Source organism: Pan troglodytes, chromosome 10, assembly GCF_028858775.2.
Source record: "Pan troglodytes isolate AG18354 chromosome 10, NHGRI_mPanTro3-v2.0_pri, whole genome shotgun sequence".
Classification (NCBI taxonomy): Eukaryota; Metazoa; Chordata; class Mammalia; order Primates; family Hominidae; genus Pan; species Pan troglodytes.
This window is the reverse complement of record NC_072408.2, coordinates 25,321,351-25,333,226: the sequence shown is the minus strand read 5'-3', so window position 1 is coordinate 25,333,226 and position 11,876 is coordinate 25,321,351. Positions and strand designations below refer to the sequence as shown.

General features: G+C 40.2%; 1 pseudogene; it reads right to left on the bottom strand.

The window, feature by feature from the left end:
- Window positions 1–11,311: 11,311 nt before the first annotated feature.
- On the bottom strand, window positions 11,312–11,491 carry LOC112205193 (U2 spliceosomal RNA; annotated as a pseudogene).
- Between the last annotated feature and the right edge of the window lie 385 nt (window positions 11,492–11,876).

The following is an 11,876-nucleotide window of genomic DNA, read 5'->3' as shown; positions in this document are numbered from 1 at the left end:
GAGGACCCACGACATCCAATTAGAGAGTGCCCAAGGGGGTTCAGCGTAATTACTTGCTTGGTTGGCAAGTTTTGGGGCTCTATCCTTGAGTTTTTTTATGTTGTCATACACCAGGCCAGATTGATTTAGGTAAAAACAACGCTCTTCATTTAAGAAAATACAGAGTCCTCCTTTTTCAACAGTGAGTAAGACAAGGCCTTGGCGGTTTTGGAGGACAACTGCAGCTAAAGAGTCAACTTGGGCCTGGGGGACTGATAAAGTTTGTGATATGTCTGTGATGCTAGCAGAGAAGTCATTAGACAGGCTATGGAAGGTCGTGACAGAGGTTGAAATGCCTGCTATTCCAGTACCGAGAGCAATTGTGGAGGCAGAAAGTCCTAAACCGATCAGCAAGGGAATTAGTGGAATAACTCTTTTTTGTTTCAGTGTCATGAGGGGAACAGTGAGCTCTTCGGTCCCATTTGCAAATTGAATTATGGGGGTAAGGAAAACTAGTGTGCATGTGCCTGTCCAATTACCAGGTAGACACATGTAAGTAGAGGATCCACAGAGGAAGAAGAGAACTTGTGCGAGGCAAAACTGGAGATGCAAAGTAAAAAAGGTGAGAAGGAGTGCTGAAAAGGGTGTCTTGTAGCCAGACTCCTAGGGATCCAGCTAGGGCGGCAGCCATCAGAGGTTGTAATGGGGACTGATGGGTAACTGCGTAGAGGAGGAGGTTTGATTTTCATGGTGTATGAGAAAACGTTGAGCATCTATGAACAACGTTTCACTGTTATTTTCGGGGCTGGGTATAAGTAAACAAGAAGAGGGCCTGGGAGGAGAGTCTGACGAGCAAGGGGAAAGTAGCCAAGGATGGAGTGAAATACAGGGTAAGTGTCTTCCTAAGCAATAATTACTGCTAACGTTTTTGAGTTTGTCAGTATTGATAGAGGGCTTGTCTGTAATATGGAGCTGGAAGGCTCCCATTGTTTCAGTGATATGTGTAGTTGGGCTTCGGAGATGAAGAGTAAAGGAACATCGAGAAGGTGAAAGGTTACCTAGGGGAATTCCAGTGGGTCTTTTCCGAGAGATACATAAAGGAGCGGCTACAGGAATAGTAGTTTGTGTTGTGAGAGGTCCAAATATGGGGAGAGTAGAGTTAACATAAGGAGAAAGGTTTTTTAAATAAGTGTGGAGGAGGGCGGCAGCTTGCTGATGTGAAATGTCTGGGGAAGTCTTGCTGGACCTGTCTAGAAAGTAAATGAGTTCTTCAGGAGGGTAAAGGTGAGGGCTGTTAAAGGAAGTTTGGAGGTGTAAGGAGACAGGAAATGTTGCCCAGAGTGCCTGTAAGATGGGGACAGCTGTGTAGGCGCTGGAAGAAAGGGAAATGCAAAGCCAGAAGTTGTTTGCTAAGGAGAGATTAGAAGCAGCTAGGAGAGAATGGGTAAGGTTGATAGTGTGGTGGAGATAGCTGGGGAGAGGTAAAGGGTGGCATAAGAATGGGAATGAGAATAAGAGTGAGTATAAAAGTAAAGAATAGAACTTCATCAGGGTGGAAGTATTGGAGGGTGCCCTGCCAGCAAAGATCATCTACCCACTCTAAGAGGGAATTAAGAGTGGTGGTTTGGGGATAGCACCAAGAGATATCAGCTGCGATGGCTTGAAGAAACAGTGTAAACCAGCAGTGTAAACAAGAGTAGGGCATTTATAAGTAGTTGAGAACGGAGAATAGGAGTATGACTAGAGAGAAAATAGTAGGGATGACAAGTTTTTGGGGCTCGGCCTAAATGGTGGGGGTGACTTCGTAAAGCCCTGTTGCAAAAAGTAGGGTAAGGACGAATAGACCTAATAGAATGAAGGGATATATTAGGCTCATAAGGGTTATTACTGTTCTTCATAAATATGAGTGAGTTTAAGGGAAGTAGGGGAGAGGACTTGCGACTTCCAGGAGGAAGAAGAGGGATGAGGCTGGCTGTCCAATGGACACAGCTTTATTCTGGAACGGTGAACCCAGTGGGGAGGATCCTGCAGGCGGACAGCAGTCGGGGTACTATAGATGACTAAGTAGGGTCCGGTCCATTGAGGTTGTAGAGTTTGAGGGGTCAGATTCTTAACAAGAACTGATCGTCCAGCTAGGGTGTCTTCATATGGCTGGGGATCTGGAGTAGGCAAGAGAAGATTAGCAGCCTGGCGGATTTCCTGTCTAGCCTGTTGGAGGACTGGAAGATAGTCGCCTAGAGGGCTGGTGTCTGGGATGAGGTTGGGGCCAAGCAAGAAAATGCATCCATATAAATGTTCAAATGGACTGTACCCTGTAGCATCTCGAGGACAGGCTCTAATTCTGAGAAGGGCAAGAGGTAAAAGTACTGTCCAGTCCTTTTTAAGTTGGAGGCTGAGCTTGGTGAGGTGTGTCTTTAGAAGACCATTAGTCCGTTCTACCTTTCCTGAAGATTGAGAATGGTAAGGGATATGAAGGTTCCACTGAATACCAAGAGCCTGAGAAACTGCTTCGGTGATTTGACTAGTAAAGACTTGTCCGTTATCAGACTGTATAGAGGTGGGAAGGCCAAAATGAGGAATTACGTCTGACAGAAGGGAAGAAATGACTGGGGTGGCCTTCTCAGACCCTGTGGGGAAGGCCTCTACCCATCCAGTGAAAGTGTCTACCCAGACTAAGAGATATTTTAGTTTTCTGACTCGAGGCATGTGAGTAAAGTCAATTTGCCAGTCCTGGGCAGGGGCAAATCCCCGAGCTTGATGTGTAGGAAAGGGAGGAGGCCTGAACAATCCCTGAGGGGTAGTAGAATAGCAGATGGAACACTGAGAAGTGATCTCCTGAAGTGATCTCCTTGAGGATAGATTTCCAAGATGGAAAGGAAATGAGAGGTTCTAAGAGACGGGCTAGCGACTTGTAACCTACATGGAAGAGGTTATGAAATGACGACAGAATAGAATGGGCCTGTGAGGCTGGAAGGAGATATTTTCCTTGGTCTAAGAACCATTTGCCTTATGTGGGAAGAGATTGATAGGTGTAAGTTTCAGCGGGGGAGTAGGTGGGAGTGACCAATGTGAAGGAGAAAAACTGGCCATGAGGGACAGAAGTTGGAGAGCTAGCTGCTTGTCTAGCCACCTTATCAGCATAAGTGTTGCTGTGAGAGACAGAAATTGGAAAGCTAGCTGCTTGTCTAGCCACCTTATCAGCATAAACGTTGCCTAGAGCAATGGGATCTGATGCCTTTTGATGCCCCTTGCAGTGAATGACCCCAGCTTCCTTTGGAAGTAAAGCGGCCTTGAGTAGAGTTTTTATTAAAGAGGCATTAATGACGGAGGATGCTTTTGTAGTGAGGAAACCTCTTTCAGCCCATATGACCACATGGTGGTGCAGAATATGAAAGGCATATTTAGAATCAGTATAGATATTGATGCGTAGTCCTTTTACAAGAGTGAGGGCTTGAGTTAAGGCAACTAGTTTGGCTTGTTGAGAGGTAGTGGAGGGGGGCAGAGCGGTAGCCTCAATGATAGATGTGGAAGATATTATAGCATAGCCTGCCTTTGCTGGTGAGTGGCGATTAGGCCTGGTGGAACTGCCATCAATAAACCAAGTGTGATCAGGGTGAGAAACAGGGAAGAAGGAAATGTGGGGAAATGGGATGAACGTCAGGTGGATCAGAGAGATGCAGTCATGGGGGACAGGTGTGGTATCAGGAATAATGTGGGAGGCCGGATTGAAGTCTGGGCCAGGAACAGTGGTAATTGTGGGAGACTCAACAATGAGTGAGTACAGCTGAAGGAGCCAGGGAGCAGAAAGTATATGCGTCAGGTGTGAGGAAGAAAATAGATTTTGGAAATTATGAGAGCTGTAGAGAGTGAGTTGAGCATAGTTGGTGATTTTGAGGGCCTCTAAAAGTATTAGGGCAGCAGCAGCTGCTGCACAGAGACATGATGGCCAGCCTAAAACATTAAGGTCAAGTTGTTTGGACAAAAAGGCTACAGGACGCTATCCCGGTCCTTGTGTAAGAATTCCGACTGCACAGCCCTGCACTTCAGCTGTGTGTAATGAAAAGGGTTGGAATGAGTCAGGGAGAGCTAGAGTGGGGGCAGTCTCTAAAGCTGTCTTCAAGGAATGGAAGGAGGAGTGGGGAAAGGATTTAGGATCTATGGGGTCAGCTAGGTTTCCTTTTGTGAGTTTACATAGTGGTTTTGTTAGGATGGCAAAACCAGGTATCCAAAGGCAAAAGTATCCAACCATGCCCAGGAAGGAAAGGAGTTGTTGTTTTGTAGAAGGGGTTGAGGTTTGAGAGATTAGTCGGACGCGATCGGCAGGGAGAGCACGTGTGTTTTTATGAAGAATTATGCTGAGGTAGGTAACGGATGGAGAAGAAATTTGAGCTTTGGAGGGGGATACCCGATATCCTTTGGAGAATTAATGCTGAAGGAGCAGAAGTGTGTCTCCTTGAGAAGATTCAAAGGAGGGGCTACAAAGAAGAAGGTCATCAATATATTGAATAAGGTGAGAAGCAGAGGAGTGGAAAGAAAGTAAATCATGAGAAAGAGCTTGGCTGAAGTAATGAGGGTTGTCCCTGAAACCTTGCGGCAGTACAGCGCAGGTAAGCTGCTGGGACTGATGGGTGTCAGGGTCAGTCCAGGTGAAAGCAAAGAGAGGCTGGGACTAAGAGTGCAGTGGAATAGTGAAAAAAGCATCTTTAAGATCAAGAACGCAATAGTGAGTTATGGAGGAAGGTATTGAGGACAAAAGAGTTTACGGGTTGGGCACCACAGGGTGGATAGGCAAAACAATTTTGTTGATCTCCCAAGGGAGGTCCCCCAATCTGAGTCACGGCATCAAATTTCATGCGCGTCCGTATAAAGAGACCACCAAACAGGCTTTGTGTGAGCAATAAAGCTTTTAATCATCTGGGTGCAGGCGGGCTGAGTCCGAAAAGAGAGTCAGCCAAGGAAGATAGGGGTGGGGCCATTTTATAAGATTTGGGTAGGTAAAGGAAAATTACAGTCAAAGGGGGTTTGTTCTGTGGCTGGCAGAAGTGGGGGTCACAAAGTGCTCAGTATGGGGGATTTTTGAGCCAGGATGAGGCAAGAAAAGGACTTTCACAAGGTAATGTCATCACTTAAGGCAAGGACTGGCCATTTTCACTTCTTTTATGGTGGAATGTCATCAGTTAAGGCAAGGACCAGCCATTTACACTTCTTTTGTGGTAGAATGTGATCAGTTAAGGTGGGGCAGGGCATTTTCACTTCTTTTGTGATTCTTCAGTTATTTCAGGCCATCTGGGTGAATTCGTGCAAGTCACAGGGGATGCAATGGTTTGGCTTGGGCTCAGAGGCCTGACAGAATTGACTCTCCTTTAGCTAAGAGAGCCAAACAGACTCCATCTTGGCTCCTTCACTTGCAGCCCCTTACCCACCCCCTTCCTCAAGGACTTCACTTGTGGAAGCTGACTCCCAGCACATCCAAGAATGCAATGAACTGATAAGATTCTGTGGCAAGCTATATCCGCAGTTCCCAGGAATTTGCCCCATTAATAGCACCCAAAGCCCCCGCGTTTGTGTCTGGTTGATAACGCCCAAAGCCCCGCATCTGTCACCTTGTGATAGATTCAAAGCCCCTGCACCTGGAACTGTTTGCTTGCTTGTAACCACTTATCCTTTTAACTTTTTGCCTACTTTGCTTCTGTAAGATTGTTTTAACTAGACCCCACCCCCCAACCCTTTCTAAACCAAAATATAAAAGAAAATCTAGCCCCTTCTTCAGGGCCGAGAGAATTTTGAGCGCTAGCCATCTCTCGGTCACCAGCTAATACAGGACTCCTGAATTCATCTCAGAGTGTGGCATTTCTCTATAACTCGCTCAACTCACTTGGTTACAACACTTCTTTTCAGTATCACTGTCAATCCATGTGTATTTGTTTTGATTCATTGTGTTATTATCCATTGATTTCATTTTCCATTTTGGTTCTGAAATTGACCCAAATTTGGTGAGTGGAATTTACTTCAAGCCAGTTTCTATTTCCGTGTATCATGACACTATTAGTCTTTGAGCACTTCCTTTTTGGGCAAAAAGATGTTCCAGCCCCACTTTTCTCTTCCACAGATCTAGAATCAATTATTTCTTCAAAGAACCCTGCCTTTGAAGGCAAGATCTGGGCACTAGGTCCGTTTTTTGTTGTTGTTGTTGTTTGGTTTGGTTTTTTAACCAACCTTTATGTATAATTGCTATTCTTCTTATTTTTGTTAACTAGTATTTGTTGTAAAATGTTAAATAGGCTGGGTGTGGTGTCTCATGCCTGTAATCCCAGCACTTTGAGAGGTCAAGGTGTGCAGATCACCTGAGGTCAGGAGTCCGAGACCAGCCTGACCAACACGGAGAAAACCCATCTCTACTAAAAATACAAAATTAGCCAGGCATGGTGGTGCATGCCTGCAATCCCAGCTACTCGGGAATCTGAGGCAGGAGAATCACTTGAACCTTGGGGAGGGACGTTGCGTTGAGCTGAGATTGCGCCATTGCATTCCAGCCTGGGCAACAAGAGCGAAACTCTGTCTCAAAAAACAAACAAACAAACAAAAAAAAGTTCAATAGAAGTAGAGGCAGTGGTCATCCTTGTCGTTTTCCTAATCTAAGAGGAGAAGTGTATGTTCACCTGTGAATATGACGTAAGCTGCAGAGATTGGTAAATACAGTTTTTCAGATCAAGCAATATCCCTTCTACTCCCAGAATGCCGACACTTTTTATCTTGAATGGGTGCTGAGTTTTATCTAAAGCCTTTTGACACCTAATCAATCTTATGGATTCTCTCCTCTTAATGCTGTCATAGATTAGATCATTTGTTTTTTTAATACTTTTGGAAGTGATTTCAAACTTACAAGAACGTTTAAGAATTAAAATGCTTCAAAGAACACTTGCGTATTCTATTTGGTATAACTTAATATTTTATTTCATTTTATTATTTAAAGCATGTACACTGTCTCTATAATATATACATATTTTTTGAACCATTTAAGGTAGTTGAGGTATATTATAGCCCTTTGTCCCTAAATACGCCAGTGTCTATTTCCTATGAATAGAGATATTATATTACCTATTAAAAGTTCAGTTACCAAATGCAGTACATTATCATTATTTATAATACTTGTATTTAATCTACTCTTTCTACTCTAATTTTGTCAGCTCACTCTATAATGTCATGTCTTCCCTCTAGTACAAGTGGCAGTCTAGGGTGAGAAACCAGTTAGTGATCATGCCATTTGAACTTTTAAAATTATGGAACATTTCTACAATTTTACTTTGCCTTTTGTGACAATATTGTTGAAGAATACAGCTCTTTCAACCTTTATTAATAAAAGTTCCTGATTTGTTTTTTTCTTGATGCGTTCTTGCTTGAAAAACTGCATAGATGATGTTATGTCTTTCCCAGCATATCACATCTGGAGGCACATATTTTCCATCTGTCTCTCACTGCTGAATTAGTTTAGATCATTCTCTTAAGGTGTTGTCTGATTTTTCCACAGTGATATTACTGACTTTATTCTTCCTTGCAAGCAACAGTTTATAAGAAAACATTTTAAGAGCATGCAGTTGTTATTGAAGTATGACATTATTACTGTGAAGATTAGGTTTTAGCCTACGTTACGGCTAGTGTACTTCAGCTTTTCTTTGCTTCTAGGATATAAACCTTCAAAGACCTCAGCTGAAAGCCTAGGCTTTTACCAGAGTCTCTTGGTAGGTCATGAATACAAACTTCTGTCTTCTCAGAGCTCTACAGCTGTAAAAAAAAATCTTCTGCTCAGCTCTTTGGCATCCCAGCTGCTGCTTTCTGGTGTTTCTCGTTTGTATAGTTGTTTTTTTTTTTTTTTTTTTTTTGAAGTGTCTTTCCTATGGGCATCTTCAGCATTCAAACTTTCTGAAGAAAAGTTTCATGCAAAATTTTGGGTTCAGTTTTCAGCAGTTTCCTTCCCTCCATTTCTAGCCCCTTGGAAATACTAGATTGCAAACCTCTGTTTCCTCAACACAGGTGGATCGGGGCTTTATGTTCATTTTCTGTTGTCCTAGACTTAAAATTGGCAAATACTCTTAATTTCTAATCAAAAGTGATTATGGAGCATATTATGCCTGTGTTGGCTGATCTACAATGCATTTGAACGGGTTTTTTATGTATTTTGCATTGCTTTTATAATTGTTTTGGCAGAAACGTTATTTAAGCATGAATTATTTTGTAATAGCAAAATTGGACATCTACCCACTGTCCTTTTAACAATGATCTAATCCCACACATTCAGCTTCTGTTCCTTATAACCTAAAATGTCACCTAATAAAAAAGAAAATTACATGAAAATGTTAATAGATGTAATAATTTCTTTATTGGACTTGGTCAATAAGAGAAAATGGAAAATGTGCTGACTATTTATTTCCCTATGCTCCCAAATCTAGATCAATTATCTGCCATTTTTTTCATATCCTATGCTTTTAGGGCTTAATTCTGTGGATTATATAATCTGGAGTTTTAGTTTCACTTGGATTTGGGTTCAGACACAGGGAAAGTTAGGGGGTAGATTGAAAGCCATTAGGACAGAAAGAGTGGGCATTTTTGTCTGTACTTCCACTCTCTCCTAACAGTCTGGCAATGCTTGCATTCCTCTGTGACTAGGCTTATAGCTTTGATGGGCTTCTCTTTCTTTCACAGCTTTAGTACTTGCTGATTCCAATAAACCATTGCCTTCCCTTGTCTCTTCAGGCCTAAGATAGTAAGACCTCCCTGCTATTACTTTTCACTGGGTGTTTCACCATATCTTAATAATTTCCTTAGACATTTCCTTGTTTCTATAAATGCCTGACCCATTAAATATCTTTAATTAAATACTTTGAAGTATGTCATCACTTTGTTATATAGACTTTCACTGAAAAATTAGATTAGTAGTTAATGAGGAACTCTTCTAAAGAAAAAAAGATAAAAATATACAGAGAGGAAGATTTAAAAGAGGATGGATTGAGAAATTTTAATATTTGTCTCATTGGTGTTTACAACTCAGATTTAACTAATTTACACCTAAGTAAAACTGACTGAAATATTCACAATAAAAATAATAAACATTGAGTTCTCATTCACAGAACATGTGCATTGAGAGTCAGTTTGTCCGTGTTTTCCTTCCTCAACAATCCAAGTTGATAGACTAACTCATATGTAAGACACTATTGATCTTATGTCTATAAAAAGTACGATAAAACCATGTTATCACTTTTAATACTTCTGGTTAGAATGTGGCACTTGTCAATCTTACTCAAATTTCATTGAACAAAGCAAGTCACATGGATTGAGTAAAAATACACCATACATAAAAGGTAATTACATAAGTAATTAAAGTAAAGTGAAGAAAATTATGTAATTTCATAAGAAATTACAGAAGAAGAAAAAGGAGCAAAAGAAGAAAAAGGAATACATAAATGGATGATAATTTAGAATCTTGTATAATTGAAGGAATTGTAAGTCCCCAAATCAAATGTAAACTTTGTGTACCAAGCCAATCAATTAAATATGAAACCATACTTAAAAAATGAGAGTATAATAGTAAACTAAAAGTGAAATTAAAATGTTAAAATGTATCAGAGAGAAATGACATTATCTATTAAAAACTGATAATTAGATTGAAAACTTTCTTCTCATTAACAGTGAATGGCAGAATACTCTTAACACGATATTGTCTACATTTGGGGAAACAGACAGCCAAGTATTTTATGATAGTTAAGCTGTCATCCATGAGTGGAAACAACAAAGATGTATTTTGAGTAATAAAACACTAAGTGAATTTTGACTTTTAGACTCTTACAGAAAAAAACTGTTTAAGAAGATAATTGATAAGAAAAATCCAAAGAGTCTGTGTAGTGGGAGGATGGGGAAGCATTAGCCAAAAATTCCAATGTTGCAATATTAATATAAGACAAAATTGATGATAAAGATTACAACATAGTAGTCAAATGAAGAATCTACAAAAAAGATATATCATTTGTGAACTTGACTATATCTAATTACATGCTTTTGATATTTAAAAGTCAAATCTGAAAAAATTAATAAATTGTTAATTTCAGAGTCATGGGAGAGATTTTAATAAATTTTTAATAAAAATCAAGAGATAGGCCAGGCGCGGTGGCTCACGCCTGTAATCCCAACACTTTGGGAGGGCGAGGTGGGCGAATCACCTGAGGTTGGGAGTTTGAGACCAGCCTGGCCAACATGGTAAATCCCCTTCTCTACTAAAAATACAAAAAATTAGTTGGGCATGGTGTCAGGCACCTGTAATTCCAGCCACTCAGGAGGCTGAGGCAGAAGAATGGCTTGAACCCAGGAGACGGAGGTTGCAGTGAGACGAGATGGCACCATTGCACTCCAGCTTGGGCAACAAGAGTGAAACTCCATCTCAAAAAACAAACAAAACAAAACAAAAACAAGAGATAAAGAAAACAAGAATACAAATAAAGATTTGAGCAATGCTCATATAATAGAAATGTGTAAATATCTGAAGCCTAATATAGAAAACATATCATATTATATACAAATAACACATTTACAAATAAAGAACTTGTACTTCACAATGATGTTTCTAGACATTTCAAAAATAAATATTTTACAGACAGTGTTACTTGAGATAATGCAGCTAAATGAGACATGAACCAATAACAAATATAGCCAGAAAACACTATATGTTGTAAACTTTACAATTATCTAAAAAAGAAAGGCCAGGCTTTTGAGGGAAAAAGGTAAATATACTTTGAAAAATAGAACTAAATGAGCCGGGTGTGGTGGTTCATTCCTGTAATACCAGCTGTTTGGGAGGCTGTTGCGGGTAGATCACTTGAGGTCAGGAGTTCAAGACCAGCCTGGCCAACATGGCGAAACCCCAACTGTACTAAAAATATAAAAAATTAGCCGGATGTGGTGGTGGATGCCTGTAGTCCTAGATACTCGGGAGGCTGAGGGAGGAGAATCACTTGAACCCAGGAGGGTATGTTGCAGTGAGCCGAGATTCTGCCATTGCACTCCAGCCTGGACAACAAGAGTGAAACTCTGTCACACACACACACACACACACACTCACACAAAAGAATTAAATGATAATGAGTGCATTAATTTCACATAACAAAACTTTGGAACATTTCTAACCATAATTACATTTGTGTTTTCAACAAGAACAAATTAAAATTTCATGAACTAAGAATCTAATGTAGGCAACTTAAAAGAACAAAAATTAGCCAAAGAAAATAGAAGAATGGGCATAATAAGTATAAGAGCAGAGATTAATAAAATGCAATATAATAAAACAAATATACGATCCATACCTGAGTGTCATCCAAACCAAGGATAAATTCTCTAGAAAGGATAGTATAATAAAACAGTCTTTAGCAAGGCTGACTAGGAAAATAAAGTAATAACAAAAAATAATTTATTAAACTGATGAGAACAGATGCTATACTTGATCTTAGCCCAAAGGCCAATAAATTATAGGATGATCCATTAATATGTGGATCAACATCAAAAAAGGAGAAATAATTGAAGACACAATAGAGAGAGAGAGTGTGTGTGTGTCTATGTATGATGAAAAAGTTTATGTCAATAAATTTGAGAAATTCTATGCAAAGAATTTCATATAGTAATATAAAAATAAAATATTATTTCAAAAAATAGATTTAAAATTCACAATGCACTAAAACTTTTAACTTTTTAAAGAATTATTTTACTTTAAGTTCTGGGTTACATGTGAAGAACCAGCAGGTTGTTACATAGGTATACATGTTCCAAGGTGGTTTGCTGCACCTTTCAACCCATCATCTAGGTTTTAAGCCCCGCATGCATTAGGTATTTGTCCTGATGCTCTCCCTCTCCTTACC